Below are 9,222 nucleotides of genomic sequence, written 5' to 3'. Positions count from 1 at the left end.
CTTTCTCATCCAAAGTGAGCTCTTACCCTCATGCTTAATCTATGGCACGGTGTCAGACCCATTTGACAGATGTGAAGGTTGAGGTCCACACCACCTTGATGCAAGGGAGAGGCTGAGACTTGGGAGTCAGTCTTGGGTATGAACCTAAGCTTGGTAGTTTCCCTTGTACCTCTTGGAAATGCCCTCCCCTTTCTGAGCCTGGGCCCCAATCTTTAGGACCTGGATTACAAGCCTTATTTTGTAGGGTTCTGAGAATACAGAACCCTACAGACCTTGGGGTCACACACAGGCTCTTGCTGGATAAGAGACTCACACTTGCTGAGAGTGTAACACGAGCATGTGGGCACTGCCAGGTCCGATGGAGCCCTTCATTCACCCCAAATGTCTACCTCCTGCATGTGGAGCGGCTCCTGGTTTGCACTCAGCAAATGCTGGCTGTTTTTTCTCCTATTGGCTGTTCCATCAGTGGTATCAGCAGATATTTGTTGACTGTACATCCCTTCCTGACTGTGGGACCTTTAGCCAGGTGACTCAGGTCTGTACAATGGGATGGCAACAGTAACCCCCACCCACTAGGCTACTGGGCTGAGGACATAAGTTAAAATGTGCAAAGCGCTTAGAACAGTGCCTGGGATATAATAAATACAACATAAGTGTTTGCTATTATTATTTAATGAAATTTGCTTGTATGAAAAAACTTTTCCAAATGCTTCTGGCTCATGGGCCTGTTGATGCTTACTCCTGGAGTGTCAGCCTTCTTGGGTTAGATTCTCCTGGTATTCCCCATCAGAGATCCCATCCCAAGTGGGTGTGGCAGACCCCCGAGGACGCGGGGCCTGTGTGCAAGGGCTTTAAGCCAGACAGAGCACTTTCGAGTCCTGGTTTTGCTTCTTACCTGCCCTGAAGCCTTGGACCAGCTATTTCTTCTCCTTTGCCTCAATTTCCTCATTTTAAAAATGCGTATGATAATACTGTGAGTTTTATTTATGTTTTTGAGCCAGGGTGTCATTCTCTTGCCCAGGCTGGAGTGCAGTGGCATGATCACAACTCACTGCAACCTCGATTTCCTGGGCTTACATGACCCTCCTTACCTCAGCATCCCTAATAGCTGGGACCACAGGTGCACGCCACCATGTCCAGCTAATTATTATTATTATTATTATTTTTTTTTTGTAGAGACTAGGTCTCACTATGTTCTCTAGGTTGGGCTCGATCTCCTGGCTTCAAGCAATCCTCCCACATTGGCCTCCTAATCTGCTGAGATTGCAGGCATGAGCCACCCAATACCTCACATTGAGAGGCCGAGGTGGGAGGGTCACCTGAACCTGGGAGTTCGAGGTTGCAGTGAGCCATGATTATGTCACTGCATTCCAGTCTGGGTGACAGAGCAAGACCCTATCTTAAAAACAGCAACAACAACAACAACCACAAAAACCTTCATCGAGCATGGTGGCTCACACCTGTAATCCCAGCACTTTGGGAGGCCAAGGCGGGGAGATCATGAGGTCAGGAGTTCAAGACTAGCCTGGCCAACATGATGAAACACCATTTCTATTAAAAATAAAAAAAATTAGCCATGGTGGTAGTGTGCATCTGTAATCCCAGCTACTCCAGAGGCTGAAGTATGAGAATTTCTTGAACCTAGGAGGCGGAGGTTGCAGTGAGCCGACATTGCACCACTGCACTTCAGTCTGGGTGACAGAGTGAGACTGCATCTCAAAACAAACAAACAATCAAACAAACAAACCCCACAACAAAAGTTAAGTTAGATAAAGTGCCTGCTAAGAGACCTCAAGAAATGCTCACCATGATTATGATCACATGGCCATCTGCAATGAGTTCCCAGGCTGTGTGTGTGAGCACTGCATCCTTTCCAGTACCAGATACGGGCATTCACCTCCTGCATCCTTTACTTTCTCTACCCCCTGCCTCCCCGGCCCAAAGCTCACATCTGAAGGGGGATTTCTCGCAGGGAAGCAGGGGTTTCCATGGTTCCACAGGAAAATGAGAGCTTGTAGTCTCATCTCCCTTCTATGATACAGGAGAGGAAATCCTCCCTCCCTCTTGGGAACTATCGAGTGTTTCCTTAGACTCCAGCTCCCAGTTCCTTAGAGACCCAGATGAATTAAAAATATAAAGAAATTAGGAATGGTTCATTATTTGATGGCTGGGATCCTCTGGCAGGTGGGGTGGTGGAGGAGGGGAGGCAGAGCCATCTTCCTGCTGGGCTCAAAGATTCCTTCCTGAGGGGTTAGTGTGGCTCAGGCCAGCCCAGGGGTTTAAGAGAGAGAGCTGGCCCCCACTCCTCCTCCAGGAGGAGGAAAGACCCTTCCCACAGTCTCAGATGCCACTGTCTCCCTGGACAATCTTGCAAGAGGCCTTATCTCTCCCAACCTTAGTTTTTTCATCAGCAAAATGGTACCAAGGGTGGGGAGAAGATTCCATTAAATTGTCTTTAAGGTTGATTTAGGCAGTAAGTTTCTTTTTTTTTTTCCCTCGAGGAGTTAGGAGAAAAAAACAAATTTTTGTTTGTTTTTGCTTGGCAGTAAGTTTCTTTCTCCCTCCCTCCCTCCCTCCCTCCCTCCTTTCCTTCTCTCCCTCCTCTCTTTTCTTTCCTTCTCTCTTTTCTCTCTCTCCCTTCCTTCCTTCCTTCCTTCCTTCCTTCCTTCCTTCCTTCCTTCCTTCCTTCTTTCCTTCCTTTCTTTTTCTTCTTTTGAGATGGAGTCTCACTCTGCTGTCCAGGCTGGAGTGCAGTGGCTTGATCTTGACTCACTGCAACCTCTGCCTCCTGGGTTCAAGCAATTCTCCTGCCTCAGCCTCTCAAGTAGCTGGAACTATAAGCACACATCACCATGCCCAGCTAATTTTTTTTTTGAGACAGAGTCTTGCTCTGCCACCCAGGATGGAGTGTAGTGGTGCGATCTCGGCTCACTGCAACCTCTGCCTTCTGGGTTCAAGCAATTCTCCTGCCTCAGCCTCCTGAGTAGCTGGGATTACAGGCGCGTGCCACCATGCCTGGCTAATTTTTGTATTTTTAGTAGAGACGGGGTTTCACCATGTTGGCCAGGCTGGTCTTGAACTCCTGACTTCCTGATCTCCCTGTCTCGGCCTCCCAAAGTGCTGGGATTACAGGCATGAGCCACCACGCTTGGCTTGCCCAGCTAATTTTTATATTTTTAGTAGAGATGGGGTTTCACCACATTGGCCAGGCTGGCCTCGAACTTCTGACCTCAGATGATCTGCCCACCTTGGCTTCCCAAAATGTTGAGATTACACTGCGCCCACCTCCTTCCAGGCTCAAGTGATCTTCCCACCTCAGCCTCCTGAGTAGCTGGGGCTACAGGCAGTTGCCACTATGCTCAGCTACAGGCAGTAAGTTTCTATCTAAAAACTTGGTCATCTCTCCTCCTGGAACACCTGTGATACCGTCATTGCTCAAGGAACCAATTTATATCCCCACCCTAACCCTAGGATATTTAGCCAAGCATTTTTCTCATATAGAAGGACAGGAAGCTAAGTGGAAGGGATGGAAGGCTCTGTGCTAGCTGCTGGGGGCACTGCAGTGAGTTATGGTATTTCCTGCCTTCCAGAAGCTCCCTGTCCAGTGGGGGAGACTGGGGTGCTGGGCCTCGAAGGAGAAAGGGGGAGAAAGGAAGACACTCAGGTTAGGGGAGCAGCATGTGCAGAGGCCTGGAGGCATGAGTCAATGAGGGGTGGGGAAAGTGTAATTGACCTCTGAGGGGCAGGTGTGTGCCAGTGGAATGAGGCCCCTGGGTCTCACAGGGGAAAGGGAAGGTTAACGCTCCTCTCCCTCGCCAGAGGAAAACAAAATTTTAGAGACTGTCAGAAATGTGATGGAGCTGTCAGGAGAACATGAAACAGCCACGTACCCTAGGAAACGGAAGTCACAGTTCTGTTTGTTCTGTGACAGTGTGAAAACTCACAACCTTTTCATCGACATGGGTAACAAAAACATGAGAAAATGAGGAGTGCTTTGGTTCAGCTCCGCTGAGGACATTACTCCAAGCCCGCCCAGGCTCTCCCCTCCGGTCTGGATCCGTTTCTGTGTCAACACTCACCCAGGCTTGCACAGCCGGGCACACAAGTGTCTCCCTCTGCAGTGGTTCCCCGATTTGTCGGCCATCTTCGCTGGTGGTGTTTTCCTTGGTCACTGTGGTTATTTGAAAACAATGTCAAAGAAAACACTGCTGTCTCTCCCTGAAAATCCCTGGCAGGGACTGCCGTTCTCACTGTCCCTGTCCTTTGTCTTCTCCTGTCCCTTCCTTTCTGCCGCAGCCTCTTCTCTCAATCCTACTGAACTCCTTCCTGGGAGAGGTCAGGGCGGGAATCACCACCTTCCAGGGCTCGGAGAGGCGAAGCGGAATTCAGCACCACGGACAGCGGAGCGATGCAGTTGACGCCAGGTTGGAGCAGGCGGCTATTCTGTAGGGTTTGCAGGTTTATGACCCGATGATTGGGTGGCAAGAGGCCTTGAAAGCAGATTCAGGAGGTCGGGGTGTAGGGAGCTGGATCGGGGGTGCTGATGATGTCGGAGGAGCTCCTTGTGGGTCTGGAGATAATTTGCCTATGGAATTCCCTCTCTCCTTTGTTTCCAAGACCCTTGACCACACTTGCACCTTCCCCCGACCTTCCCTTCCACAGTTAATAACATGCATGTGTCCGTGTGTGTGCGCACATGTGCGGCTGCAAGTGTCTTCGTGGATTTCTTCTCCTTTAGGGGAGGGCAGCTCTGTGCCTGGGAAGTGAATGCTCTGGGTTAAGCATCAGTGTCCACCCTCCCTGCCAGTTTTCTCTGGAGGGTCAAGATGCAGGGGGACCCCTAGACTCAGGGGTCCAGAGATGATCTGCCAGTGGTATTCACTCCCTCCTTTGTTTCCAAGACCCTTGACCACCCCTCTACCTGCCCAATAGGTTAGAATGCATGCACGCATGTGTGTGTGTGTGCGCGCACGCACACACGCACACACACACACACACACACACACCCTCTTCCACTTCTTCCGTGGTCTGCAAGCCTTGCCTCTTGTTCTTTTCTCCCTTCACACACCACTCTCCCTTCTCCACCCCTTCACCATGGGTCCTCAGCCCCACTACCCAGGCTCTCATTCCATTCTCCTGGGGGAGTGTCTGACCTGGCAGCACAGGAGACTCTGGCGTGGTTCATCTTACACTTGCATGCTGTGTGACCTTGGGCAAGCATTGCCCCCTCCCCCTTGATGTCCTGGCTTCAGAAAGGGTCTCTTTGGACCATGTTATTTCTGAGCGCAGAGCCCAACCCCATGGTCAGCTCCCAGCAGTGACTCCCTGGTGGGGAGAACTGTGGGCCAGGTTAGGATGTGTGCCAATGGCTGCAGGAGGGCAGAGGCAGTACCCTGTGGGCATAGAGACAGAGAGGAGGCAGCGGCTCTGAGTGCTTGTGGTGGGGAGGGGAGGGGAGGCAAGAGTGGGAGGAAGAACACAGGAGCTGCTGGACCAGAACAGAAGAACCCCTTGCCTGTATATTTAGCTCATCGAGGAATATAAACAGAAACCTGGAGCTGGCTCAATGCTCCCCCCGAAGTGTGAGTCATCACTGCTGCTGCAGCTAGAGTTAGTCTCCAATCACAGGCTCCCTGCTCCTCTCCCCCTCTTCATCCTTCTCGGTCCCCTTATTGCCTCCTTATCTCCTTATCTCTTTCTCCTCATCTCTCCCCTCTCCTCTCCTGTCTTTCTCCCCAATTTTCTCACCTCTCTGATGCTCTAAACTCATCCTTTCTCCATCAGTCAGTTCCCTGCCCTCCTCTCTCCTTTGATTTTTTCCTATCTTCCTTCTTCTCTCTTTCTTTCCCCCCATCTCTAGTACTGACAACGTCTTTCCCCCTTCTTGAGTGCATTTGGGAAAGGATATATTTCTGCTTGTGTTTGTGTGAGTGTGAATTTAATAATAATAACATGCATGTGTCTGTGTGTACTTGAGAGGGAGTGTGGATGTATTTGTGTGATTTTGCATCTCGGTGTGAGTGTATTTAATAAAAGTGGTATCTGTTTGGGTGTATGCATGAGGGTGTTTGTGGGTCTGTGTGAATGTGTCAGTGTGTGTGTCTGTGTGTGCACACGTGGGAGTGTGAGATTGTGTGTCAGTGTCTCCATGGGTTTATTCTCACTTGAAGGGAGGGCAGCTATGTGCCTGGGAAATGAATGCTCTGGGTTAAACATCAGAGACCACCCCCCAAGTTTTCTCTGGAGGGCCAGGTTGCAAGGGGACCCCCAGGCTTCTGGAGGCTGAAATTGAGGTGGTTGCAGGCTCTGGGTTTATCTGGACCTAGCTGGGTGAGGAGAGTGTGGTGGGCATGGGTTTGGCTTTCAGGTCCTACCCTGTAACCTTCTGCTGTGTGACCTTGGGCCAGTTTCTCTGGTTCCTGTTCTGCATGTGCCAGAGGTGTGTGATGAGTCTGCTCCCTTCTGCAGCCTGGGGCCTTATGGGGGCAGTCAGGGAATTCACAGGCATTTGGGGGTAGTGAGGACACACCAATCGCCGGATATCCTGAGGACTCTTGGTCAAGTCTGTGCCTCATCGGGGTTGGCTCATCTGCTTCTCAAATGTCTATTTATAATTTGTGCCGACTTTCAAACTGAATCAGAGGCTGAACCCCCCACTGGAAGAGCCCACCTAGCTGAATCCGTGGATGGCCACGCCCACTTCAGGGCACATCTTCAAAGGCGCTCCATGCAGGGAGCTCCCCCTCTGAGAGTGTGCATCTGCCTCCATCCTTGCCAACACCCCCAACTGCGGCCTGTGTCTGCCCTCCACGAAGGGATTCCTGGAAAGGTTTTATGAAAGGGAGACAGTGTGTGTGAGAGCGTGTGCTGGGGCCGGTGTAAGAGAGTGAGAGATGAGAGATGGATGGGAGGGGCTGAGAGAGGCGGCTGTGGCTGGCAGGACAGCTGAAGCCCCAGGCTCCGCTCAGCTGGCCTGGAGAAATATCTGGGTCCTCAGCTGGGCAGGTGGGTACAGGTGTCAGGGCCCTTTGTCTCAGGAACCAAGGAGCCTGCACGGCCCTTTTACTCCATAGTGACACTTCTCTCCCAGTCTATTCTATATAGCAGCCAGGGCAAGATTTTTAGGATATTTTTTTCTTTTTTCAGAGATGGGGTCTGGCTCTGTTACCCAGGATGGAGGACAGTGTCAGGATCACAGCTCACTGCTGCCTCAAACTCCTGGGCTCAAGCGATCATCTTGCTTCAGCCTCCTGAGTAGTTGGGACTACAGGCATGTACCACCATGCCTCGCTAATTTTTTTTTTGAGACTGAGTCTTGTTCTTGTCACCCAGGCTGGAGAGCAGTGGTGCGATCTCTGCTCACGGCAACCTCCGCCTCCCAGGTTCAAGCTATTTTCCTACCTCATCCTCCTGAGTAGCTGGGATTACAGGTGCCTGCCACCATGCCCAGCTAATTTTATACTTTTTAGTCTAGACGGGGTTTCACCATGTTGGCCAGGCTGGTCTCAAACTCCTGACCTCAGGTGATCTGCCCACCTTGGCCTCCCAAAGTGCTGGGATTACAGGCATGAGCCACCATGTCTGGGTGCCCAGCTAATTTAAAAAATGCTTTTGCAGAGATGGGGGTCTCACCATCTTGCCCAGGCTGATCTTGAACACCTGGGCACAAGTGATCCCTTTGCTTTGACCTCCCAAAGTGCTGGGACTATAGACGTGAGCCACCATGCCCGGCTGCGTTTTAGGATTTGAGTCAAACCATGTCCCTGACCACCTCGTTTAAAGTGGCAAGACTCTCCTGACCTCGTCCTCACTCCTCACCCACCACCTCTACTTTAATTTGCTCTACAGGAAGATCAGCATCTGACGTACTATATATTTTACTTATTTATCTTCTGACTCCCCCATTAAAATATAAGCTCCAAGAGGACCAGGACTTTGTTTTGTTCGCTGCTGTACCACCAGGGCCTAAACTGCCTGGCACACAGTGGGAGCTTGGGGGTCGCTGCTAAAGAGGCAAGACCACCCCGTCACAGCCTCCTGTGTGTGAGGACCAGTGACCATTCATGCCTTCAGCAAAGCCTCTGGCACTCACTCTATGCCCAGCTCTGGTCTCTACAAATGGGCCCTGCTTTCTAGGGCTCCCAGCCTGGCTGGGGCAGCACAGAGGTGGGCCATGGAGACAGGGTGGGAGTATGAAGGGAAGCACCATTGATTCTGCCGGGGGTTGCCATGGAGGAGTCGGGCCTGACGGAGGCAAAGGCACTCTCTAGGGGGCAACATCTGGTGAAAGCCTTTTCTTTTCTTTTCTTTTTGAGGCAGAGTCTCACTCTATCGCCAGGCTTGAGTGCAGTGGCGTGATCCTGGTTCACTGCAACTTCTGTTTTCCAGTTTCAAGCATTTCTCCTGCCTCAGTCTCCCGAGTAGCTGGGACTAAAGGCACACACCACCATGTCCAGCTAATTTTTTTTTGGTATTTTTAGTAGAGACGGGTTTCACCATGTTGGCCAGGATGGTCTCGATCTCTTGACCTCGTGATCCACCTGCCTCGGCCTCCCAAAGTACTGGGATTACAGGCGTGAGCCACCATGCCCGGCTGATGATGGCCTTTTCTACCCCCATAAGACCACAGCCGAACTGAGGGCAGGGCTGGCGAATACTCTCCAAAACCCATAGCTGGCGAAGGCACAGAGCTGGACTCAGAGCTGGTGAACTGGACTGAATAATCCTTTCCAGGGGGGTCTGGTTTTAGCAATGATCAGAACCTTGCAAGATAACACTATAGCCCTGATAGTGGAATTGAGGTGCTCTGGGACGCTGAAGTGCTGCCTGTTCTGCCTCTGGGCAAAGCTTGACTGCTCCCTCCCATCCTGAGCCACCAGAGCTTGAAAGACCACAGGGAAGGGTCCAGGCTTACAGTAATGACCAAGCCAACCACAGCACCTCCAGCCCCTCCAGCCCCAGACCCACTCCCACCGCCTCCCACAGCCCTCATCATCTCTCCTTGATGGCGACATTGAGGGTGTTCGCCCGGAAGCCTAACTGCCTGGGTGCTAGGACTTTGTCCAGCTGAGGATAAAAGGGATGGTTGACTGCTCTGTTATTCTGTCTCCAAACAGCAGGAGAGGCAGAAAGGAAGAGTGTGAGGGCGCATGTGCATGAGAGATACACACACACACACACACACACACACACACACACACACACACACACACAGAGGGGCGA

This window comes from Cebus imitator, unplaced genomic scaffold (assembly GCF_001604975.1).
Source record: "Cebus imitator isolate Cc_AM_T3 unplaced genomic scaffold, Cebus_imitator-1.0 Scaffold170, whole genome shotgun sequence".
Lineage (NCBI taxonomy): Eukaryota > Metazoa > Chordata > Mammalia > Primates > Cebidae > Cebus > Cebus imitator.
The sequence above is the reverse complement of the archived record's forward strand: the minus strand, read 5'-3'. Positions refer to the sequence as shown.